Below are 27,124 nucleotides of genomic sequence, written 5' to 3' on the forward strand. Positions count from 1 at the left end.
GCATGCTAGCACAACAAACCAAAGCAGCAAAAAGAATATGCAGGTGTCCAGTAACATTTCTCATCTCTCCCATGTCCCCTCCTAGCTACACAGGATGATAAGCCACCTCCAAAAATCAATTTTTTTGTGGCGCTATCTATTCTCAGGGTTACACAGGATCACAAGGTATCTGTTTCACATCCCCCATCCCTGATCTCAAGGTAGGACTGAACACTTCCTGCTCTTCATTTAACTGTGTCCAAGCTCCCTGAAGCTGCTGCCTGGCTAACATTCTGGCTTGCCTGTACTCCAGCAAACACACAACACTGGTCCTGTAACCAATGACACACACACGTGTTAACTATCTCTGCACAGCAGCACTGTCCTGTAGCCACTTACAAATCCCTCAGAGTCCCAAGGACTCTTTCCCTTCTCATTGACACAGTCTCTCCAGCATAGAGGTTATTTTACTTAACCCAAGGGGACCACAGCACATACCTTTGTCCAAACCACAGACCTCAGGCACACTCCGAGATCAGGTTGTGACCCTGTCTTCCTCAAAGCTGCTGCTCCTGCCTCCAACACACCTCTACCTTTGTACACTACTCTGCCTGACTCACAGTACAAAAAACCAACCTCCTGCACAAAAGACTTTGACACAAATCTGGTTATTTAGCTTACAAGCCTAGTTGGAACTACTATATGACTTGACCTTATCAACAGGTCTCCACCCATGTTTCTACAGAATAAGTCTTGGCTGACCCCTCTAGAGAGGTTCACTCTGCATCAACTAATTCCCTGGTCAGTCAGGTTACTGCCCTCAAGTCCCAGTCCCAAAGTTCCAGTCACCAATTGTTGGCACTGGACCAGGTCCCAGTCCCTGAGTCAGAGTCACCATCCCCATCCCAGTGGAGTCACCACATCTGCCACTGGATTTATGACCCAGATACCTTGTTTCAGGTGGACCCAAACCCTCAAACTGACCATGACTTTTTCATTCAATAATAGGTTAAAGTTATTGATACACAGTGCTTACAGATAAGAATAATGCAAACAATTCTTTATCTACCAGTCCTAGAGCTGCAGAGTCAAGGTACATCCGGCCAGTACACAAGGTTCAATCTGAGGTTCTCTCTTCAGTGTCAGATGTCAGCTAGACTCTTTGAGGCCCTGGAGGCGATGCTCCACATGATGCACCATTTCCTGTAGCCACTCTACAGCTATTTCATAGCCTATTAAGAAGTTTTGCTTACATTTCATTGTTTAGCATAGTTAACATCACAACCACTGACAGCACTAGCATTCCACAAACACAGCAAAACACAATTACTATGCATAATACAGTCAAGTTTGATTCGTCTCTGTACCAAGCAAACTTCTTGATGTTTCATAGTGTCATAGATGTTAGGAGCTGGAAGGGACCTTACAAGATCATTGGGTCCAGGCCCCCTGCACTTGGGCAGGAAAGACTGCTGGAGTCAGATGGCCCAAGCAAAGTGGGCATCAAGACACTTTTTGAAGAACGCCAGGGTGGGTTACTGTACTACCTCTGGGGGAAGCCTGTTGCAGACCCTCGGCACTCAATTTGTAAAGTTTTCCCTTATGTCCAGTCTGAAGCTATCTTCAGTGGGTTTGTGCCCATTGTTTCTCACCTTCCTCTGAGGGGTCTTGGTGAACAGATGCTCTCCCAGGCCATAATGTACACCCCAGTATACATATAGGCTGCCACCAAGTCCCCTTTGAGTCTTCTCTTCTCCAGGCTGAAGAATCCCAAGTCTTTCAGCTTCTCCTCCTATGCCTTGCTCTCTAGACCTCGTCTCGTGTGTGGCCCTTCTTTGGACTCTCTCAAACTTCCCCACATCCTTTCTGAAGTATGGTGCCCAGGACTGGATGCAGTACTCCAGCTGTGATCTCACCAAGACAGAGTAGAGTGGGAGGATGCCATCCTTAGCCTTGTTCAAGATGCCTCAGTAGATGCATGCCAATGTTTGATTTGCTCTGCCAACTACAGCATCGCTTTTGTGGCTTATGTTCATTCTGTGGTCTTTTACGACACCCAGGTCTCGTTCAGTTGTGGTACTGGCAAGCATAGCACAGCCGAACCTGTAAGTGTGTTACAGACTATTTCTTCTCAGATGGAGCACTTTACATTTCCCCATATTAAATGTCACCAGGTTGAGATCTGCCCACCTCACAAGCCTGTCCAGGTCAGCCTGTATTGCCAGCCTGTCCTCTAGTGTAACCATGCTCCCCTACAATTTGGTGTTGGCCACAAACTTTGCCAGTTTGCTTTTAATACCCAAATCCAAATCATTGATGAACATGTTGAAAGGCACTGGTCCAAATATTGAACCCTGAGGAACGCCACTGGTTACCTTCTGCTATGTTGACTCAGTTCCATCTATCACTACTCTCTGGGTCCTACCTCAGAGCCAGTTACCTAGCCACCAGACCACAAAGTAGTCGAGGCCACATTTTCCCAATTTTACTAGGAGGACATCACGGGAGACTAGGTCTAGGCCAAAGTTTTTTGACGTCCAAGTATATGACATTAACCTCATTTTGCCACCATTTTTGCCTTAAGACTAAGTCACAAAAAGCAGTGAGAAGAAGGACCCACCTTTCTTTTCATTAAATGTTTTTCCAGGTGGAATAGGATCATACCTAGGGGTGTGCCTACGCATGCATTAATGAGCTTTGGTTAAACCGCAATAAATATAGTACCTCTGGGTGCATATACACAATTGCTGAGGCTGCTGCGATGTGCTGGAATTCCAGCATGCTGGAGCAGACTCAATTAATCAATGCAATTGCCATGCTCCAGAAACTTCCTTCATCCCCTGTATCAGCATTCTGCAGCTTAAAATGGGAGCAGGGTACTTGAACTAAAGCTCATTGAATGAGCTTTAGTTCAAGTGCCCCATCACCATTTTTAAGTGAAGGGACACTGATCTAGGAGACACAGCAGCTCTTTAATAAGAGCAGCTCTCAGAACCACTCTAAAAGTGCAACTCCTCCACCCCCGGAGCACGTGTAAAAGTGCCCTAGGTGCCTAAGGGGGAATACGAGCTGGTTCTTAATGTCTTCTAAAAGGTAAGTTCTAGCTCAAACACACTTGACATATGACTCTCTTGGTCCAATTGAACAGGCTAACAGGAAAGCAGACTAGCTAATTATAATAACCCCTTCTGGCCTTCAAATCATATAATAATAACTATGAAATCTATTAAAAATAATTTCATAGAATCATAGAAAATTAGCAACCTCAGAAAGTCATCTATTCCAACCCCCTGCTCAAAGCAAAACCATCCTCAGCTAGATCATCCCAACCAAGAATTTGTTTAGCCAGGTCATAAACCTCCAAGGATGGAGATTCCACAACTTCTCTGGGTAACCTGTTGAAGTGCTTTACTACCCTCCTGATGAGAGAGTTTTTTTCCTAATATCTAACCTAAACTTCCCTTGCTGTAACTTCTCATTTCTCCCTACTCTGTCATCTGCCCCCACTAAGAATAGTCTAGCTCCATCCTGTTCAGAACCACCCTTCAGATAGTTTAAAGGCTCCTATTAAAGGCTCCTTGAAGGCAGCCCCCCACACTCTCAACACACACCCTCCCCCAACACACATAATATACTGTAAGATTTTATTTTGAGCTATTATACAATCACCTCTATATATACTATACCAAAAAATATAAATGAGGCAACAATTATTTTTTAAATAAAATTAAAATGTATTATAGTAGGTGTTTGATTTTTAGTATATGAACTATTTTTTATCTATAACTTGTTAAAATGATTTCTTCTGAAAGATTTTATGTGTACGACCCTCAACAGTTCATCAAAACTCATTAAGTGGCCCACCAGCTGAAATAATTGCCCACCCCTGGTCTAGCTCCATGCTTTTTGTAACCACCCTTCAGCTAGTTGAAGGCTGCTATTAAACACACTCTCAATCCTTTCTTCTCCAGACTAAATAAGCCCAGTTCCCTCAGTCTATCATCAGAAATCATGTGCCTCAGACCTCTAACCATTTTTGTTGCTCTCTCCTAGACTCTCCCCAATTTGTCCACATCTTTTCTGTAGTGGGGGGCCCAAAACTGGACACAGTACTCCAGATGTGGCCTCACCAGTGCCAAATAGAGGGGAAGAATCAATCAGTTGGTCCCCAGACTATAGTAGTGCATAGGGATGTTTGATCCTAAGTGCAGGATTTTGCATTTGTTCTTGTTGAACATCATGAGATTTCTTTTGGTCCAATCTTTCAATTTGTCAAGATCTCTGAATCTCTATAGCCATCGCCTCCGGGATATCCACTACTCCCTCCCAGCTTGGTGTCATCTGCAAACTTGCTGAGGGAGCACTCTATGCTATCTTCCAGGTCATTGATGAAGATATTGAACAGAACGAGCCCCAGAAGTGACCCCTGGGGCACTCTACTTGATACAAGCTGCCAGCTAAACATCAAGCCATTGCTTACTACTCTCTGAGCCTGATGCTCCAGACAGTTATGGTATGGGCTGGAGCATCAGGCTCAGAGAGTCCATTCATCCAGTCCATACTTTAGCATGCTTGAGAGAACGTTGTGGGAGACCATATCAAAAGCCTTGCTAAAGTCAAAGTATATCATGTCCACTTCTCTCCCCACATCGACAGAGTCAGTCATCATATCATAGAAGGCAATCAGGTTGGTCAGACATGACTTACCCTTGGTGAATCCATGTTCCTAATCACCTTCTCCAAGTGCTTAGATATAGATTCCTTGAGGACCTACTCCATGATTTTTCCAGAGACTAAGGAGAAGCTGATCAGTCTGTAGTTCCCCAGATACTCCCTCTTCCTTTTCTTAAAGATGGGCACTATATTTGTGCTTTTACAACCATCTGGGAGTGCTGGCCTCCATGAGTTTTCAAAGTTAATGACCAGAGGCTCTGTAATCACATCAGCCAACTCCCTCAGCACCTTCGGGTGCATCGCATCTGACTCCATAGACTTAAACATGTCCACACTTTCTAAACAGTTCCTAACCTGTTCTTTAGCCACTGTTGGATGCTCCCCTCCTCTCCAAACTGCACTACCAGATGCAGTAGTGTGGGAGCTGACCTTGCCTGTGAAGACTGAGGTGAAAAAGGCATTGAGCACTTCAGCCTTTTCCAGATCATCTGTCACTTGTTGCCTCCCCCATCCAGTAAAGGACCCAAACTTTCCTTGATCTTCCTCCTGTGGATGACATACTTACAGAAACCCTTATTATTATCCATCACACCCCTTGCTAGCTGCAAGTTTAACTGTGCTTTGGCCTTCCTGATTTCATCCCTGCATGCCCAAGCAACACTCACATATTTCTCCCTAGTCATTTTCCAAGTTTCCACTTTTTGTAAGTTTCCTTTTTGTGTTTTAGCTCACTGAAGAGGTCCATGCTAAGTCAAGCTGGTCTTCTGCCATATTTCTTTGTCTTTCTGTGCATCCAGATGGTTTGTTCTTGCACCCTCAGTTAACGTTTCTTTAAACTACAGCCAGCTCTCATAGATTCCTTTCCTCCTCAGACTGGCCTCCCAGGGGATCCTTCCCATCAGTTCCCTGAGTGAGTCTGTTTTTCTGAAGTCCAGGATCCTTACTCTGCTGCTCTCCTTCCTTCTTTTCCTCAGGATCCTGACCTCAATTATCTCATGGTCACCGCTGCCCAAGTTGCCATCCACTTCTATATTCCCCACCAATTCTTCCTTGTTTGTGAACAGCAGGTGAAGAAGTGCTCCTAGTTGGCCTTTCCAACACTTGCACCAGGAAGTTGGCTCCAAAACTTTCCAAAAACTTCCTGGATTGCCTGTGCACTGCTGTATTGCCCTCCCAGATGTCAGGGTGATTGAAGTCCCCCATGAGAACCAGGGCTTGTGATCAGGAAACTTCTGCTAGCTGTTTGAAGAGAGCCTCATCCACCACCTCCTCCTGCTCTGGTGGCCTACAGAAACCCCCCACCACAACATCACTTTTGTTGCTCTCTCTTCTAACCTTAAACCAGAGACTTTCAGAAGACCTGTCACCAATTTCATACTGAAGCTCTGAGCAATCATACAGCTCTTGTGCATAACGTACAACTCTTCTTCCCTGCCTGTCCTTCCTGAACGCTTCATACCATCCATGACAGTACTCCAGTCATCTGAGCTATCCCATCAAGTCTCTGTTATTCTAATCAAGTCATAGTTTTGTGATTGTGCAAGAATTTCCAATTCTTTCTGCTTGTTTCCCTGGCTCCATGGATTCATGTACAGACACCTGAAGTAACTAGCCAATTGCCCTATTTTCTCAGGAAGAATGAGAAGGCCTTCTCTGTTGCCCCCTCCTCCCTTCCTGCCTGTGCTTCCTCTGGGTCACCTGTTTTCTCACTTACCTCAATGCATTGGTCTCCATCCCCTGGTAAACCTAGTACTTTATGGACAACTAGGGAGATAAAAGGGTATTAATAACCACATTTAATTGTTTCTAGAGAGGAATCAATAGGCAGCTAATTTGAGCTTGGTAAATTCATGAACTTTTATTTTACTCTAACCTTGGATCCTCCTGTCTTGGACTGACCTGTCCATTCTGATAGTCTATGGTTCCTTTTGTTAAGAGGATCAATGTAAGAGATGCTCTCATGTGGAAAGAGTAAAAGTTATGGCTCCTCATATACTTCTCATCCTGTTAATAGCACAGTGAATGTAACCAGAGATCTCCAACTATCTTTTGATCCCTTCAGCACATAGAGCTTTTGGCTGTCTAAGTCATCTATGTAAAGTGGAAAGGAGTAAAAAGTAAAGTGGCTATCAAAGTACCACAATCCTAAAATTTTGCTATGTATGTATTTCCTAGGTCTTAACAGAATGAGTGTGTCAAATTGTTAAATAGTTTAATAGATAGGAAGTGACATCAAATCCAATTTCCAGTAAGAAGGTGCAGTGGAAGATTTGAAATTCTGAACCTACAATTTCACCTTTTACTGCTAGAGCTATTCTTGTTTGCAAGGCTTTTATGAATTTAAATGTGATCAAATGTTTCATTATCCTCTTCAAAATATAGATGGCTGTTATTTAGCATTACAGATGGCTCAAAGAATATTTAATGTGTTGTTACTTTACAGTACAAATAAAATATTTTTAAAAATAGAAAAAAGGCTAGTCTAGAAATGATTTAGAAAAGTGGTTGAATTAAAGGAGGACCTGGGTAGAAGTAAGAAAAGGTCTAGAGCTTGTGATTTAGATCTAATTTAAACTCAGAATTTCAGTTCAGGGTCCATGCACACTGCATGTCTGGTAAGGCACCTCCCCAGGTGTCCTGGCCCCCTGCTCCAATAACACAGCAGTTAAGCCACTTCAAGGATGTCAACAGCAGTCACTGCCCTGAGACCCTCATGGCTGCATATGGATTTGGGAGCCTAGTTATAAGAACCATATTAGCAAATCTTGATTTTGATGTGTGCTTGCAAAATAGAAACACAAAGTCTATGTAGACCCTAATGGGACTTTGGTTGCTTCCCTTCCGTAACCCTAAATATAAGTTAGGTTATTTATAAATAATATAAGCTGTCAATTTTCTCCCATTCTAAAGTGAGGGATTCGTGTTTGCATCAGTTGGGGGTAAACCCTTCTTTTAACACTTCCTTGATAAAAAAACAAAAGTTGTAGGATTACCTTTCTTAAAAATAGAGCTATTGAATAGCCGTGTAGAATAAACGGCTATTAATGAAGAATAAACGAAGAGCAAAGACAGATGTCTATTAATAGCTTGCAAGCTTGAGGTATGCATTGAATTTTCATATTCATCTGTAAATATAGGGTCATCTTTGCAGTAATTTGCTCACATATTCAGTATGTGTTTCAGTATTCACCATGTTCCACCTCAAATAGAGACAGAAATTTTTTCTTGCATGACTTAATGATGAGATCTCCATCACTAATAGAAACTCTACACGTCATGCAATGATAAAAAGGAGAAGATGAAGGAAGACTTCCCTCCCTCCAATGCAAAGTGTTTAATGTGGACTATGCTGTTGTTGTGACTAAGATTAGGAAACATTGTAGGCTTTTCTTTTAAGACAGCTCATCCACCCACAATAATTTCAGGATTTTTGTGCATAAAAAAAATGTCACTATGAAGGAAGGCAGTGAACCAGGCATGGTCTGTTACTCTCACATAAAAGGAAAAGGAATTCATGCAACAGCTCTGGTTTAACAAAGAAGTAGTAGTTACTGATGATAGGTTGCACTCTGCTTCTTAAGGAATATCTCCTGAAAAGAAAGGCCAAACTAACTGGAAAAAAAATTCTCAGCTTCATTTAGGTGAAAGATAAGTTTCATACTTCCTGTTACCAAGCTAACAAAAAACTCTGAACTAGTGACCACATAGGGGGAAAAGGAATTTTCTTTTCTCTCAGTGCATTTAATAAATGTATGGTGTGAAATGAACATTTAGAATGCTCATTAGCCTCTCACTGATCAAAAAATTCAAATCTTGATGGTGCTCCAACCATAGATTATAGACATCAGCGCTTACACAGGAATTGATTCCTCAGTATTAAATTAGATTTCTGTTAAAGTGAAACTGGGGTCAGAATTGGGGTAAATTTAATTAATCAAAAGCTGTAAGGGAGCAGAGGAAGCCAAAATACCTCAGCTGTCAAATCTATATGGAAATTAGAAATATTACAGTTGTTAACATGCTAGAGAAAACCAGACAACACTGTGCATCAACTCACTAACTAAATGGATTTGGGAAAGGACTCCATAATATCAGGAATGGTAGGATAAACAGGAGGCTGCAACTTGGAAAAAAAATAAAATAAAACAAAACAGGGTGAAATAAGCAATGAGAGCCTCTGAGTACTGGATTTACTATGATCTTAAAGGGTTTCAGGAGATTGTCATTAACCTACAAATCTGCAATTCTTAGTTCCTATTATTTCAGTGGAGGTGTTAGCTTCTTATTGGAGAAAAGTTAAGAACTTACATTTGTGGCTAACATGCCTTGGCATATGCTAGTGATTAGCACGTCCAACATAAGTGTGTGACATCTGGACAACGGAGACCTCTGCAGTGTCAGATTGTGGGCAATGCTTTTTTTTAGGGCTGCAGTGAAGGCTGTGAAATGCTTTTTCTCCAGCTCCTGTGCTGTTTTAGATTAAACTCTTGGAACTTGACATGGTGAGCCGCTAGAGCAGAAGTGCTGGGCAATATATGATGCTCTGATTTTTGGATAAGTCAGTAAGAAACGGTAACTTGAAAAATAGGTATTTCAAAGGTGTCCTTAAATAGTTCTTACTTGGGACAGGGTATTGTATCATATAAAGAAAGGAAAGGCATGGCCAAAAATGTGTTAGCTTTATTACATTATCAAGATCCCATATTGGAAATAACAATTACAAAAAGGCATTATTTTGGCCTTCAGATAACCTGGCATTCTGTCTTCCCCATGGTTCTTGCTCTATGAAGCACTGGACATCATCAACTCTGACCACTTCAGTAATCATTGCTAGGCCAGGGCTGCATTTAACTTTGTCTTTTACAGTGCTCAACACTTTATTTGCCCTGGACAAGTCAAATAAATATATTACCATTAAGCAAAAATAATTGCTGGCATAAAAGCAGAGCAAGAATCCCCTGAGATTCCTGAAACAGATGACTCCTGAAATCATGACACTACTAAAAATGAGTGGACTACAGACCCCAACAGTAAGATCTCCAGTGCAGGAACAGTGCTGCTAGGGAAACAGATGCCAGAAGCAAGAAATATGTGGAACACCCACTGAGGCACCAGAATTGCACAGCTGCAGTTGCTACACTACCTGCGGCTACTTGCTAGGGTATGCCTGTGTCATGACTGGAGTTCTCAGATCTCAGGAGCCTGTTATGCCAGTGGGGTGGTGACCCTGCCTATTTCCCATGCTGAGTCTCTCACTTTCTTCTAGGAGACCCCTTTGTTAACAGTGACATTGCATCTACCATTACTCCCATGTAAGCTCCCGTACAGATGTCTTTGTTATGTTTACTACTTCCTCTTGGAACCATACAACCTACTTAATAGGAATTCGGTCTAACTGTCTGTAGTTTTCATTTGATTGCAGTCATCTCTTTCTGAATTTGCTCTATGAAAAGGTATGTTGTAGACAGAGAAACTTTTCCACTGATTCCACTCCTTTTTTCATATAATAAAATTCCTTTTGGAGTCTGTACTGACCCATCTGAATCCTTCTTAAAGAGGCACTTGTGAGAGAAAACAGCTAGCATTTTCAGATGCAGATGTCCACACAGCTTGATTTTTATAACTGTCTTCCCTATTTACCAAGGACCACAGAATTTGGAGCTACAAATCCCATTGGGAAGGGCTTTTGGCAGCAGAGAGTGAGTGACAGCTGTGCTGATGCAGCATTACTCATGCCACTGCCACTTGACTCACTTCTGCCAAGTCTTGATCTAGCTCGCAAGGAGTCCCACAATCCAGCTCCATCCTAGGGTGAGTTTCCCTTAGAGGAATCCTCTGTTAATGCTGATAAATTCACCAGAGATGGAGCCCCTGTGAGTGGAGCTGGGACAAGATGAGGGCCACTCTAAGCTGTCCACGTTGTCTTATTGCTGCATTTGACATGTGGAATGGCAGTGTTACTGAGGCCTGCACAGATCAGCAGAGATGGCATAGAAAAACCCTTAGTGGCTGTAATTTCTAGGATCATTTTTATAATTCAGTGATATGTAGATTGGCCAAAACATTCAATGCCACAAAATCAGTGGGTTCACAATGGTGCAGTACACTTGCCGGATTGCAATTTGTAACTGCATTTTAAACCTCATGGTATAGGTAATCTTTATTGGCTTCTTTCCCAATAGCACATTGCCTTCAGGATTCTTCTGTCTTTGTTTTTGATGTCTCTTGAGTAATTTCCTTATCTCTCTGAGTTACTACAAGTTTTCAAGCCCAAATAAATCTTTCTCCTACCTCTGGTATTTTTTTTTTTTTACTCAGTCCTGTAAGTTGTTCAACCAGAGGTCAAACCTTTCTCTAATAGTAATCCAAAGTCATGGAATGCATTTCCCAGTGACTCAATCCATCAAAGATAGGCACCCATTTAAAATCAAGTTAAATACATGCTTTCAGAATTGTTTTTATATGTCATTTAAAATACTGTCAACACAATGTACAGTATGTATCATGCTCTGATATCATCTTTTTCTCTCATATGCACTGCTGTCAGAGGTTTATACAGGAGGCACTTTAGAAAGCTCTATTTGTAGCATAAGTTTATATTAAAGCCTAAGGGATGCAGTGCAGTGGGTTTCCCTTTGCATGAGATTAAGATATCTTTGTCTCTGCCACAGACACAAATGTCTTCTAAAATAAACTTGTGAGATACTTTTGTACTCCCGCAGTTCCATCCTTAGCAAGCTCTTTGGGTGACAAGTGCTCCAGGGTACACTGACCATACTTCTTTATTGTCTTGCTGGAGGAAACAAAGTAAGGAACAATGAATGGCTAGTGGGCCTGGTAACAGCCAACATGTAAGTCTTCAATTTGTTTAAAAAATGTTTTAAAAGTACCCTTTTTTCCCCTACTATTTTCCCAGCCTTGAAAAGCTTCTGCTAACCTATCTAGTATAGCTAAAGATGATCATACAACCTGCTACTAAGGTTACATAGCACTTCCATTGTACAGCCCTGTTTACAGTTATTCATAGATTAAATTTTCCATACTGGGTGTCTGCCTCAGGCTTTTTTTAAAATCAAGATGGCTCAGACACCTCTGAGGAGAAGCCTAAGGAAAAATACCTTTTAAAATCTGGTGGTTTTTACTTGAGAAGCTCTGAAACTCAGTGCTTGGAACAAGGACTTGAAATATGGGTAGGGTGGAGCCTTTGAGCTACAGATGTGTCTTTTGTCATTACCATTACAATCTGCATAAACACAGCTATGGCATAAGCTTTTGAAAAATTACAGGCCACGTATGCTCAGTACAGACTTTTCAGAATTGAGCTGCTAAAGCATCTGAGGATTCTGTCCGAGCCAATGATATATTGCCCAGCACTTCTGCTCCAAGTCTGAGCAGGAGTTTCTTCCTAACTGCAGTGCTGCGCTTCTGTGACCCAAATAATCCTGCTATTTTTTATCAACCAGGCCTGTAATCCTGTCAAAAAAGATAACTGGATTAATATAGTAACTTGAAATTCTCTGGGTCATTTGCTGCTGTAACACATGACATTCTTTATGTTAACAGCTTGCGTTATATAAAATTAACAGAGCCAGATTTCAGAGGCAGGTCCCAGCTGGCTGATGTGAATTATAATGGGTGTCCTTGAAATGCAGGGGCATGGGGCCAAGGTAGTCTGGCCAGGAGATGGAGTGGCACAGACTAACTTGCAGGCAGGCTGGCAGGTACTGCTGCCTGCCCAGCAAAGCAGCCCCACCCCTGCCGACTTGTGAGAGCACAGAGGTGGGGTGGAGGGCAGCATTCTGGATTTCCCACATGATGTCCCAGATTTCCATATGATCGGCCTACCTCTAAGCCTTACAATGAGTTGAGTATGGAAGTAAACTTGTTCGGTTTATCAAATAAGTTAGAGATGGACAGCTTCAACAGGTTGCCTGTACAATTTTAATGCAGCTCCCATATATATATATATATATATATTTATTATGTTATAGTTTTTCATTTACATGGCTGCATATTATCTTTTCAGCAGAAACCCTGCTCATTCAGGGCTAAGTGTACACTGGGAATAGAGCAGGGCTGTACAGAGAAAGAGTCCTGCTATCTGTAGGACCTGAATTTCATTTGTTGTAGAAGTTGGTAGGGGATTTCAGGAAGAAGAAAGAGGGATTCCTAATAAAAGCAGTTAAGTGCTGCTATGGAAAATTGGATCTATCCCTGCCAAAGAGTTTCCATTTGATGCCAGGTAACTCACTCAAACCCCAAATCTGAGCAAACTTTTCACAAGGTGTTTGGTGACCTGTATTTGTAACTTTTATCTACTTGTGTTTGTGACTTGTCACAAGGGGGTGACTACTTATTTTGGGGACACCTGACTAGATACCCAGAGGTTTGATTTGCAGAACTGCAGAACACTCTGTAGCATGTTGGGGTCCCAGCAGCAGCCATGATCCCCCTGCAGGCTCTGAGACCATGCCCCACTCTGTCCCTAGAGCACCTTCCCATCTCACCTGCCAACCCTTGATGGAAGAATTATAAACAGAGCAGCTGCCCACAGACCTGTGCATGGCCCCAGTTCCACTGAACCCCCACTAGCATCCTACTAGTCCTCACTGGGCCTCTACATTCAACTGTGCCCAGCAGGCACCCAAAGCCATAAGGGCTAATTGCATGACTCCAAAACCACCTGTACACCATAACCCAAGCCTTGCAGGTGGTACTGTAACATTGTGCCCTCTGTTGGGGCTTCGGCTTCCTCAGCCTCCACCTCTTTACTCTAGTTAAGCCTTCTAACCTGGGCCCACTGTATTGGACCTGGCTTTGAGGCACTAGCTCTTGCTTTTCCTTTCTGGTTGCTGCGCCCCTGAGGTGCCAAGCTGCTGTCTCACTGTCACCTGGCACTCTCTGCCCACTCTGGGCACAGTAACTGCTTAAGCCTGCCCCATCCCAAACCTCTGGTATAAACACAAGCCCCCGAGCTATGACTTAAGTCACAGCAGTGAAGTTAGCCCTCTGCCCCTTTAAGAGGGCAAACCTTTCTTCATCCTTGAGCCAGCATACCTCCCAACCTGGCTCCTTGTGAGCAACCCAAGTTTAAGTGTTCCTGCAAGCAGAAAGCAATCAGACCAGTGTCCCTAGGCAGTTTTTCTGGACAGGGGCTCCTTCTCCTGCAGCTTCCAGAAAAAGCTCCTCATGCCAGCCCCAGACTTGGTCTTATAAACTCCCAGAGCCCTGCCTACCTCCAGTCAGCTGACTGCTGGCAGGTGCCTGCTAATTGCTCCATTAGCCTATTGCACTGGCAACATGAAGTTGCTGCACTCTGCCTAGCATGCAAGGCATCCTGGCTAAGCTGCTTCTTCTCTTAAAGGAACAGAGAGCCCCCATGCTCTCTGTTGCACACTCCCAGCTTCACTTCAGTTTAATTGGAACTTGAGTGGTATATAATGCTTAGCACTCTAAAGTGTCTGTCTCCATGTGGCTCAAATGGCAACCCAATATTACTGGAAGCTTTTGACCTGCATTTCTCTATGCTTCTGTTTCTCGTATATAAAATGGGGAAATTCCTCAGTTCATAGGACTTAATGTGAATATAAATCCATTAATGTTTCTGATGCTCCCAAATGCAATAGAATGAGTGAAAATCATGAGGGAATTACTAATTCTGTCATCACAGCAAGATTTGGATAACATTCAGCAATTAATGCATATGATTTGAACAATGAAGACAACATCAAAATATTACATAGCTGCTCATTAAAAATAGTGCATGATTATAGTACTAATGCCAATATTTTAATGCATATAAATAAAGGGGTTGAGTTAAGGTGATACAGGCAGCCTTAAGTCTGGAATTTATTAACTTTCCAGTTCACATCCATGCAGGATAATTTATGGTTTGGGGTTAGTTTTTGGCTGTTATATAGAGAGAGATTATATATATATATGTGATGTAATAGAAATGTAATGTAATAATTAAATGGATTAATTTGTATATAGATAGGTTCATTGCATACAAACACTTCACACATCAACATCATGAAATGTGGTTTCAGCTCTTTCCTGGCTGCTTTAATGATGGTTGATGGATCCATTGTGGAACTCAGCCAGTGAGAAAGCTGTTCATCAGACCAAAGCTTTTCCTCTTGCCACAGTCCCTAAGCCAAGTAGTGATTTCTCTTCTCCTCCTCCATTGCCTTTAGACAGTGAGGGAGTCTATCATTTCTACAGAGAGGGAAGTCTTTCCTCCCTCCTACTGTGGCATTTGTGACAACCATGAAAGGATTAATTTGTACAAAGCTATTGCTTCTACAATTAGCAAGCAACAGTGTCATACATCTCAACTGTGATTGACCAATGAGTTTGGCTGATGTAGATTGTTGGTGTGTGGGGTTTCTATGAGATCAGCCACATTTGGAGCTCACTCTCTCTCTAGTTGTTCACTTATGCAATTTCAAGTCAGCTTGGCATACTTCATAATTAAGTTTTCTAAGTTGGCTCAGGACACTCTACTACCGTAACGGGTTTCCAGTTACCATCTGGGAGTTGGAGTGCACAAAAATACAAACAGTTCTTATCAGACAGGTTGTGGCCCACTCAGGGACCGTCCTTTTCTCCTGCTACAATTTCTCTTCTCTCAATATTTTATATTGTGCTTGTCATCATACAGTCTAAATGTCCTGCAAAGACAAGAATTCCTGGCTGTAGAACAGGCTGGGGGAAATAATTTTTAAGCCACAAATGATAGGAATATCATCCATAGAAGTCTTTCATCTCAAGCCCTGAACATACAGTTGGATGGCTTTGGGCTATCAACAGAAATACTAACATCATTCCTGAAGGGCACAGAGCAAGGATATCCCTCAAGGAAGTCATGGATATTTTTATGGATATGTTACAAATCTTTCATTCAGCAATGCAAATATTTTGTCTATGCAATTATTCTGTGCCCAGCATCTGCCTCAGCATCTTTAAATCATGTGTCTAAGGAGTCTTTAAAATTATATGGAACATAAAACATCAACAATTTATTCTTTAAAATATTGTAAATGTTAAATGGCAATTTGATTCAGGAAATTACTCACATAACTAATTTTAAAAAGTAAGCCACTAATTTAAAACCATGTATTCCCCTCATCTTACATTTATTCTGTTATTATTTCTTTGACTATTTATAGGCACACACATAGATGTACCAGTGGGCTTATAGAAAACATATATTGAGAACACAGTCCTCACTTTATTGATAGAAGCTAGTTCACAGGCATGCATGTGCATATGCCTCTCTGGGTATAGACTGAGGGTAGTAATACCATAGAGGTTCAGTTTTGCAAATCCCACCCTAAAGAATTTCCACTGCAGCCAGAAAGATTTATGTAACTTTATATACCCATTGCACCAAGAAGTTGCTGTGATTCCCCTCTTCTTAAAATTGATATATTATATGAGCAGCTTTGTTGTTAGGATTATGTCTAGCTCCAAGTCCTACCAACAGTTTTAAGTCCTTCTTATTTTTGGGTTTTTTTAAGTACAACCTTGAAAAATATATATATAAAAAAAAAGGTTGGCGGGACAGATTGACTAAGCTACCTCCCTTTCTCAGTTGTAGTACTCTTTAGCCTTCTGGGTTTCAGTGTACAAAGCTGTGCCGGAAAGTGCAGTAAACACAGGAAGGGAGCACAGGAAAATGAAATAATTGGCTTTTTTAGGGGAGACATTACATCATTTGCTTTTCAACATATCCCGTTTCAGAGTCAGCATAATACAGTACAGTCCAAGATAAGGAACATGTTTTATTTAGAGAACAAATATAGCTCTAGTTTCATTGTAAGGTCAATTTGCCACATTAAAACTGCAGTTCTTTCAACTAATACTAAGTGGTTTTAATATGTTATGTGCAAATAAGAAAAGGTCTTCAACCAGATCTCTTCTGAATCAGCTACATCTGGCCCAGTAACTCAGTGGGTTCACAGCTTGATTTTGTATTTTGGAGTTTTCCCTCACTAGTAAAACACGGGGACATGACCTCTGCTGGAGGAACTCTGCTACTTCATTGCAGGTCTGGCCCCTGTAAAAGGAAAGTTGAGATTCTGAAGCAGGAGATGGGTACCAGGGAAAATGCCAAGTCACTGACCAGAAATGCAGCTGATCCAGTCTAATCCATGCTGGCTGGACAGTGCTTCTTGGCTGGCAATCCCCCACTTTTCAAGACAGGGAGTCAAAGACTCCTCCTTTCTTTCAGGCAAAGGCTCCTCTGTGGAACAGGCAATCCTTTGGTTGCTATGGATGTTTTCTAGCTGTGGTTGCTGTTGTAGGGGGAGCTGCTACTGAAAAGAGGAGGAGGCAGCAGACACTTTTTAGCAGCTCTTTTGTTACTGGGGAGGTGGTGGTGGATGCTCAGTGATCTAATGCCTTTTATTTGAATGCTAATTGTCAGCTTTGATCATTTTGGTCCCTGACCAGATGACACAAAAGTTGGCCACAGGGGAAAAGTTGTTAAAACCGGGTGTAAATTGGCAGTGACATCAAATTTACCCCTAAACCTGTAGGGTGATATTTTCAAAGGGAGTTTAGCACTCACGGTTAGTAGTTTTAAGGCACCAACCTCTTTTATCCTGAAAATAGTTTCATTCTAGGCATGTATCCTATCTGCAGTTTTTTGTATGTGCTCTCCGCATTTATTGCATTGCATGCTATAAAGGACAGCTTTTGTTTATGAATAGGCCTCTCCACCTGAAAGTGAAGGTGTCTGTAACATCCAGCCTGTGCTTGGCTGCCCTGATGAATGATTGTGAGAATGATGCAAAATGGTTATGCTGCAAACACACATCGTATAAAGCAGAAAACATGGATCAGACATGCATTGTGATGCTGCGGTCACTCATCTGGTGATGCCTCCATGATTGATGACCCACCAATGTGCTCTTCTGTGGTAGCCTCTCCTTCCTGAGCCTCGTGTTTGCATCTCCATTGTGACCTTGCTTGGGGCTTGCCATCTGTGACAGAGAGTGTGTCACCTCACATAGACCTGTGCTCTCTGTGCCTGGTTCCAGCATTGATAACATAGTGTACAACATTACATACATCGATCAAAGGTTTCCTCTGACAGCCTTAAATAGTTTTGTCTTTTGCACCTATATGCTGTTGAAGGGACTGTAGACTGTATGTTGGATTGATCTAGACAAATTTTGCTTTTCAAAAACCACTGTCTCCTTAGCTGGGTTCAAATAATATAGTGTACTGCCTGTACTACTGGACATTGTGCTAAGGGGTAGCAAAGGTGTTCAGTTCTAGTGTAACTCCGTCTTTTTACCAATTTCTAGCTTCATCTATAACCTTTCTTTCTTGTGCACTGCACAATATGTAGAAGGATGAAGGCCTGCTGTTTTCTACTTCAGGATTGCATATTTCTCTACAAATTTATATTATTCACTGGGCAGAAAATCATCAAGACAATTCTGCTTGTTTGCATGTCAGTTAATTTTGTCATATTTTTAAAAGAATCCTCTGAATACAAATGATACTCTGCTGCAATTCAAATAAACTTTGTGTTGATATTTTAATCCACAGTTGCAGGGAGGGGGAAGAGAGAATCCATCCTGAAAGCTGTATTATCTTCCATGTGAGCAAACAATTATATTATTAACATATTTTCAACTGTTCTCCACAGAAGAATTTTTGGTTAGTGACACAACATGAAGTTAAGACTACAAAATTAAAAAAAAAATCTACAGTCTGGAAGAAAGATGCATTTACCTTGAGTGTATATATGTTTTCATTCACACCAAACTAAACGCTAATATTATTTGAGTTGTACACAACTAGAGAGTGTTCTGGTAAAGAAACTGTAATATAAATGGTAGTAATTATAAAATGTTAACAGCAGTGAGTTGGAAGATTTAATGCGTTTTCTTCTTTTAATGTACAGCCCATTCCCAGAATTTCACTGGACCATGTGGACAGACCAACTGTCACAGCTGTCTATCAAGACTGAATTAGGTGAAGGCAGACAATACAAGCTTTGTGGTTAAACTGAAGCAGCAGCCTCAAAAGTTTCCATTTCTCATCCAAGGGCACTGTGGGAGCATTGTCTTCCCCCTCTCTGAAAAGAGAATGAAACAATTATGTTACTGAAATTCCTCCACAGTGTGTCTGAAAGACTGTTTATCTCTAGCCAGGGAGATGGGGGAAACTAAAAGCAGGAGTTTCATGACAGCAGGTGGGGGGAGTTTCAGGGTATATCCTTCAAGTGATATGATGGGCCTGATTCTGCTCTCTCATCAATGTAAATCAAAAGGAAACTCACAGAGGTCGCTGAAGTAAAACTGTTGTGAGGGAGAAAAATATAGCCCCAAATTTTTCTACACAAGATTTCCATTGAAAATTAAGCATCTGTTGATGTGAACGTTCTGGCAGTGCTATCTCTGTGCTCACAAGAAGTTGAAACATTTCATTACAATAACATCTCAAAAGTGCCATTCTGGACCAAATAGTAAATTGCTGCTAACGTGAAGAATACAAATGGTAAATTAGATAAGGCAAACTATGCAATGGATTATGCACCCCACGTCTCATTGCAGTCTGCAGGTGAGAACCTTCTAGGACAGTGGTGTTCAAGTCTGTTGCAGACTAAGGTGCCTGCTCCTTTAAGGGCAGAAAATGCCTAGAGAGAGGGCCCTAGCAGTCAGGCAGAAACCACACAGGTGCAGGTTACTGTGGCAACAGGCTAATGAGGGAATTAGCCTGCACCTGCACCCAGTCAGCTGCCCGGAAGAAGGCAGGGCCCTGGGCGCACATAAACCCCAGGGCTGGGACTAGAGAGTTAGTTCTAGGGCAGTAGCTAAGAAGGAAGGTGCTCTCATAGAGGAAGCTAACTGGAGATGCTTGATTGCCTGTTCTGCTTCTGGTAGGATTAAGGGGCTATAGGAGCTCATAGATAGTGGTGGCAGGGGGAGGCCCAGTAAACTGAGAGAGGAGCTTGTTTTCTAAAAGAGGTTAGAGTGTGGACCCTATGTTATGGTTGTGTTATAGCTCAGGGACTTGTGCTTTCTGTTGTTATTTAAACTGGTAGACCAGGCTGAGGCTACTAGGGAGGAGGAAGACTCATTGGGGCACACTACAGTGTGGAGACCCCAGCACCAAAGAAGGTGCGGTGACAGGGGGTGAGCTGACCCCAACACAAGAAGACCACCTCTGTGTAACATCTGTGAGTCATGGGACATGATAAAGGGATGGTTTTGGAGTCATGCATACCCCAAGCCGTATGGGCTAAATTATAAGGCACTTTCTGAGTGGGACACAATAAAGGGGTCTAGCAACCCATAGGGCTTAAAGGAGCAAGTCAGGACTGTGACCAGGCATCAGCTCAAGGGCAGCCTCCCAATTCATCACTTATATCAGCAAGACATGGCAGGAGAGATTAGTAGACACCCATAAGGCAGAGCCGGAACAGTCACAGTGCCCAAGGGACATCATGGTCATCCCAGGGGTGGTCATATTGTGACAAAGTTATTCAGCCCTGCAGGCTAAATCCAGTGTGCGAGGCCTTTCTGTGAGCCAGGTCAGTGGTGTGGGGCTGGTCCACAGGCCAAATCTGTGGGCCCATGTTATCCAGTCCAGGGGGCTCCTCTTGGGTCCAGAAATATGGTGGCAGGAGAAACTGCAGAAAGCTGCTGCTGCTCCCCTACCACTAAAGATCTGGATCTATGGAGATCCCTTCAAACCAGCTGATACAACTCCGCAAGCTGGATCCAGCCTGTGGACTGTATCGTGGTCACCCCTGTTCTAGGAGATATTTAGCAGGTAGTGCCTGGTGACCATTTTTTCTATTAATAAAGAGAGAAAGTAGAAGTTCTAATCATAGCTTGGGACCTCATTGTGCTAGGTGTTCTACACATACCCATAATGTTCCAATCAAATGACTTATAAAGCTCAGAAAACCAGTTATCCAAGCTTTTCCTGCACCCTTTCCCAGGCCAGAAATAGAGGTGAATGTGATAATGGATCATTTCATCCTAACTTTTCAACCTTTTTGGGTCAGTGTACCCCCGGTGGCTTTTCAAAAAGGAAGGAGTCCCCCCAGCAGCCAGTCTGGAGGGGTGATCCCCCAGTAGCCAATCAGTTACCTGGGGAGGGGGGTCAGTAGAAGTTCCAACCAACAGTGATGGAGAAAGTACCCCCAGGGGTATGCATACCCCCCAGTTGAAAACCCCCGTACTAACATCTTCAATCTTTTGAGGTTAATTTAATGTCAAATATACTATATCTAAACATGAAATGCAGAATAGTGAGGGCTGAGGTGCAAGTGTTCATCTAAAACAACATATAATATTAATCTGTAGCCCCTCTGCTTGGGTGAGTTCCTGCTTTTTCATACAGTAGCCCAGGGACAATCTGGTTAGAAAGCAGTTGCCCTGTTAGTGTAGCTGCATGAAGCTGAGGATCTAACCCAGAGATAAAAGCAAATTTACTACAAGTGTTCTCATACTTCCGTGTTATCCCTAGTATCATTGGTTCTCAAGGAACACTCAGAGGTGCAGGTAGGTTTATCTGAAGAAAGTGAAGTCAACTTCCTGATGCCAAATAATGAGTTTGCTGGGGTACACTAGTTTAATTTAAACCAGGAAGGGGTCTGGGACAGACATTGCATACACCAGTTTAACCCGAATCAGTTAAGTCTAATAGTACATTCAACCAGGTTTATCTTAAACCAGTTTCAGCCATTTTGAAATTGGTTTATGTACACTGAACTTGTGTTCTGTTACATGTTTAAACCAGTTTCTGATCACTTAAATCAGTTTAAGTGTAATGTCTCTCCTGAGCCTTAGAGCTGGACGTAGGTTTATTTGAAGAATGTGAAGTAAACTTCCTGATGCCAAATGCCATTTTCTTGCAAGTTCCAACACTGTTAACTCTTCAGGAAGTAGCTGTCTCTTACCAATTTTGTATAATGCCCAGCACAATAGATTCCTAATGGGCTACTTTGCACCACCTATAACATAACTGCATATAATAAAAAAACACATAATTAGTATTGTTGGCACAGTTATCAAGGGGGTGCTTAGATAGTTGAGGCATACTCCAAGTCCATAGAAGACGAGAAGCTCCTATTAACTTTCACGTAAGTCATTGGATCAGTTTGCAAGTACTGACCCAGAGTGCTCAAAAGCAATCAGAAATTTTGCTTTTTAAGGCTCAGTGTCAGCAGGCATATGTTATGACACACTGACACTTTCTCAATCTCAATTAGCACTCAACTAATTAACAAAACTGTTCAATCCACTGAAGTGAGTAGTATCTCTCTTCTTTCTTGACTAATCCCTAATGTGATGTAAGGGTGATTGAGTATCTAATTACTCCTTAATTGAATGAACACATTATACATTTTTCCTTGAGTTCAAGCTTAATGCTTTTGGTCCAGAAATCAAAGTCAGTTAAATTAAGTTGAATTGGGATTTAGGCAACTATTGTATTAAAAGAAATGCTTACAGAAAGGAGTCTAATTATGAACAAATGTGAGGATTTTGCATTGTATTCCTTCTAAAAGTACTGAATGATGAGAGACTCATTTAGAAGATTTATAGTGTTATTATTCATGTTTACCCTTTAGTCTCAGTTCAGCATCATAATTAAATTCCCTTTAAACTAAAGGAGAAGGCGGGGTAGATTTGTACCTTTATAGGCTAACCAAAGTATTATTTTCATATATTGGCTGCTGAACTAAAAGTAGTAATATTTATCTCATACAGTATCGTATGATGGCACAGAAGGTAGACAAAAACTGTGTATCGGATGAAATATCTGCTTCACGTACCTCTAGGAAAGGTGTGTGTAATAATATTTAGAAGAATTCCCAGATGTAATGTTAGTTTGCAGTTTATGCCTCTAAACCTGCAAGCTATTTTGTGTGGAATCCTGCACCCAAAAACTAGCCCTGTTGGCTTTGAGGTACAAAGCCGGTGAAGCATTCTTTCCTAAAGAGCAGCTTGCTGGTTCATTCTACTCAGGGGAGTTTGGTGGCCTATTATAATCATACCACAGTTTAAAACAATTGTAAAAGAAATAAATATTGACATATTTCATTAGCAATATAGAATTACTGATTTTTCATCACAAAATTGAAAACTGTTCTGTTTTCAGGGCAATTCTGCTAATATATTATTGCAAAGGCCACTTGCCTAAAGGCATTTATTGCTTCAGAGAAAATCCTCTTGATCAAAACTTTTTTAAAATAATAGTGATCTGCCCCTACGGGTAGTTTATGTTAAGTGTAGGACTATGACTTTATAGAAAAATAGCAGGAGAAAGAGATTCATATATATATATATTCATAAATATATATATATTTATTGTTTAAGTAAGAAATCATACAAACAACCATTGGTGATAGAGGACATGTAGAGAGAGAGAAAGATAGGGAGGTGTCATAAAACTTTCATCTAATGAACTGTCTTTCAAAGTTGTTTGTATACCATCAGCAAGTCTGTCAGAATGGTTTCAGGTAAAGGATCTCTAAGGGTATTAGGGAGGCATCCAGGAGTAAAGGGAGGGTGCTAGTTAAGGTGGCAGAAGAGGAATGAAGGCTGCAATCCCTGGTCAGGACAGCTGCACGGTATCAAAAGAATTTTCCCATTGTTGAAATGGCTAGTGACCCAACTCATTGGCACTCCCAGTCCCCTCATTCCTCTTTAGCAAAGCTTCTCTCTTTCTGCACCTTGCACCACCCCACCCCCGTCATTACTCCAGCTTCCTCCCATTCTCTCTTTCCACTTCTCCAACATTACACAATTTGAAGTCTTATCTCAATTTAAATTTTTCAAAAGTCCTTGCAACCAAGCAATAACAACACACCCCAGATTTTAATTTTTCTTTTTCAAGGGAGAATAGGTGGCAAAACTACTCTGACATTTCGCTACAAATGATCATGATCTCGGAGTAAAAAAGACCGTACTGCTGGCTGCATCCACATGAGGGTGGATGTTTGTTTCCCCGGGGACAAGTAGCATCAGCACACCTTGTGCTGCTGCTACTTGTTCCCAGGGAACACACATACTACATGCCCCCTGGTGCACAGCAGGTTACCCTGGGTGGGATAAGGGAGGCTGGGGGCACCAACTGTCCTGGCCCCAGCAGCCTTACCTGGGGTCCTGGGGGCTTGGGGAGCTGCAGCCATGGCACTTCTGCAGCTGGGAGCCTGGCTGGGAGCCAGGCTCGAGTTTTGGATGGTGCACACTGCTGCCACATGAACCAACCTGGCTTTTTTTTTTGGCATGGGATTTTTTGATCCTGGGATCTCCTGGTGTCAAAAAAAAAAAAAAACCCAACCCCTGCACTACAAGGTAGTAGCGTGGGGAACATCTGCATATGCAGTGTATGGCACCACATAGCACCCATTTGCACTCATTTGGACACAGCCTCTGAGTCCATGTTTGGGGCATGGATTCAGATGTGCTTTAAAGAGAAGAGTTCTCTGATGCAAAATTCACTCTTCTGCAATATCTTAAGATTTTTATTCCCATGATTTTCTGATTTACTTATGTAAGGCCAGATTGTGATATTACTTATGTTGAATTCTATCTTATTATTGATTATTACCACTGGAATCAACAGTACGCAACAAAACTACTTATCTCTTTGGAGTTAAGTGCTATGCACCATGATGAGACCCCCAGTGTATGCATTTGGCCAGCAGGTCATTGATAATATCCAGAGATAAGTAAGTTTCATTCCAAGTTGTGGATTATATAAAAATATAGAAAAAATAATTACTTATTAAATAAGCCCTGCACTAGACATATTTTTCTATAGCTCATAAATGTTGATAAAGAATTTAGTAATACAGAACAATTACTCTGAGCTAAAATTAGAATCACAAATCATAAGTGTTTTGCTGTGTTTTCTAAAATGGATACCTCCCTAGTTGTCAACAGTATATTTTTCAGATGTATCTTCTAATTCATTAACATATATTTTAATATACATTAAATTTTAATTAAATTAGTCCACATAAAAATGATTAATTACAAACTGAAAAGCAGAGGTGTGAACATCAGGATCTAAGTTTCACTTAGGTTATATTATGAAATTCCTTAAATTCCCCCTCTGTCACTTAGCTGAACAAAGCAGTGTATTTCATTTCTTTCCTTACCTGTTGTGTGGTATTGGCATATGCTGATAAAAAGTTACTACAGCATCTTAAGCTAGGTGCAGATGTTACACTTAATGTGCATTAAGTGCACGGAAAGCACTTCAAAGCCATAATAGAACAGACTGTCATGGCACATGAAGAGCTTTAAAAATGGTGGACCCCTGTTCTAAGTTAAACCTTGATGGATGTGCTGTTAGACTAAAGCACTTTATGTTAGAGTGTTTTATCAAATGTCTGTACCACATCCATTGTGAGTTAAGGCATTTCATGTTGGGCCATTTGCTAAGTGGCTTGCTAGCTTTGGCTGAATAGAGAAGCACCAGCACAGCCCCACCCCCAGGCTCTAACAAAGAGGAAACAGAAAAGGTTGTCTCCTCCCTGAATGGCGGGAGGTGGGGAGCAGGGGCAGGAGAAACAGGCTCCCTTTCTCCCTACTGCAGTTCCTAGCACATTAAAAAACTTGGCCAGGCAGCGCAGCCCTGCACTGCAGTTTCTAGTTATAGCTGTCACCAAACTCAGGGCAAGTGGGGGAGGGGAGGAAAGGAGACCCCCTGCAGCGTGAACCTGCCCCCCACCCACTGCAAGACCCCAGCCACAAGCTGTAGAAGAACCCTTACAATGGGGAGGCCCTTGCAGTAGGGGGGGCTTCCTTCCCCTACCCCTCCTGACAATGGCAGCCAGAAGCTGCAGCATGGGGCTGCTGGTCAGGCTTTTTGCAGCTGGGGGTGGCAGGGAAGGGAGCCCCCCTGCCACATGGAATGGACCTGGCCCAGCCCCACCCACCCTAAGACCCAAGCCAGCCAGGCTGGATCTGTGTGGCAGGGAGACTCTCTTTCCCCCGCTCTTGCCGCCAGGCTGCAGGCACTGATAGCCAACTGGTGAGGGGGTAGGGCTGGCCAAAAGGCCCACTAAGGCATGTGGAAGTGCCCCTGCAGCTCATGCCCCCCAACCCCCTGCTGCAGGCAGGCTGTGCTGAAGCAGTGGGGAGGAGGGGGAAAAAGCAGTGAGGGACCTGATACTTCCCCCCCTCCCCACCAGAGCCTGCCCATGTGAGCGAGTTGCTGGTGGACTGAGCAGTGCCTGACCTGTGGGTGACCCTGGTGCTTCCCTCTGCAGTAGTGGCACCACCTGGGACTGCCTGGGTGTGGTGCCACTGAGGGGGGTGCTGCCACTCCAGAGGCAAGTACCAGGGCCCCCCACAGCTCAGGGCCTTTCAGTCCACTGGCAGCTCACTTTCTGGCCACAGGATACATGGGCAGGTTCTGGAAAGGGGAAAAAAAAAATCAGGTCCTTGCCAATTTTTTTTTTTCTTCTCAGTGGAGGCTGCCCACACAAGTTGCCACTGGGCCGCACAGCCCCTGGGCTGCAGGGGGGCCCAGTGTTTCCTTCCACAGAGGTGGCACCCCTTGGAGCTGCTCAGGTGGGGTGCTAGCTGTATGGGTGAAACATAGCTAGCACCTGCTGGATCCAAAGGTGCAAGGGGCGCTAGAAGCCTAGGCATGCTTGGGGAAGCTTGGGCTTGGTGGGCTTCCAGCACCCCATGCACCATCCCTGCCACCTTCCTGCTGCTTCAGACCATCTAGGAATAGGTGAACTTGCCCCTGGGAACATGCAGGAACGTGGCAGGAGGGTAACTGGATGTGCTGGCAGCTGGAAAAGGTGGCAGGGACTGTGCATGGGGTACTGGAAGCCTGAACTTCCCAGAGCATGCCTGGGCTTCCAGTACCCCATGTACCGTCCCTGCTGCCATCTCCAGATGTACGGGCCCTTGTACACATGACAAATATCTCTGTAATTTGTTAAGTAGCAAACCAAAATACTTCAAATGTGTTTTTCCTTGGTACATAAAAGGTCAGTTAAATCAAAATACACTGCTGCAGATGTACACTTATGAAATTTAATTGTAATATGCTGCTGAACAGGTACACTGTTAGGCAATTAAATCACTAAAAAGGGCAATGAAACCACTAAAGGGGACAATTTTATCATATGTACAACAGCCATTCTTCATGTGTACAAGGGCCCTATGGGCTTGATTATTCCCAGGGTACAAATTAATGGGGAGCCCAGGGGGCTGAACCCCTCCCGCCCCCCCCCACAAGAAATGAGAGCCTCCCTATAAGATTTGAAAATCATAACTTGGGGGGGAGGGGGATCTCTGATCAGATTGCTCCTTCACTTAGGTGGACTTGTTAATCAATGAACCAGTTCTTTTACAGACTCCAACAAGAGTCAGTGTCATTTGAACCCTGGTCATCTCTAGTGCTAAGCACTTGTGTTCTGATCCAGCAGCATGTAAATACTCCTACTGATTTCAATAGAACTATTCAT

The 27,124-nt window shown here is 42.6% G+C and overlaps 1 protein-coding gene across 1 annotated transcript in view; it reads right to left on the bottom strand.

The window, feature by feature from the left end:
• Positions 1-18,186: 18,186 nt before the first annotated feature.
• Positions 18,187-27,124, bottom strand: part of CA8 (carbonic anhydrase 8) — a 96,230-nt gene continuing 87,292 nt past the window's right edge. Inside the window, exon 9 of the mRNA XM_019527711.1 lies at positions 18,187-18,748. The gene's annotated coding sequence lies outside the window, so the exon portion shown is untranslated. The remainder of the gene's footprint in view (positions 18,749-27,124) is intronic.

Source organism: Gavialis gangeticus, unplaced genomic scaffold (genome assembly GCF_001723915.1).
Source record: "Gavialis gangeticus isolate Ggan-Ray unplaced genomic scaffold, GavGan_comp1, whole genome shotgun sequence".
Classification (NCBI taxonomy): Eukaryota; Metazoa; Chordata; order Crocodylia; family Gavialidae; genus Gavialis; species Gavialis gangeticus.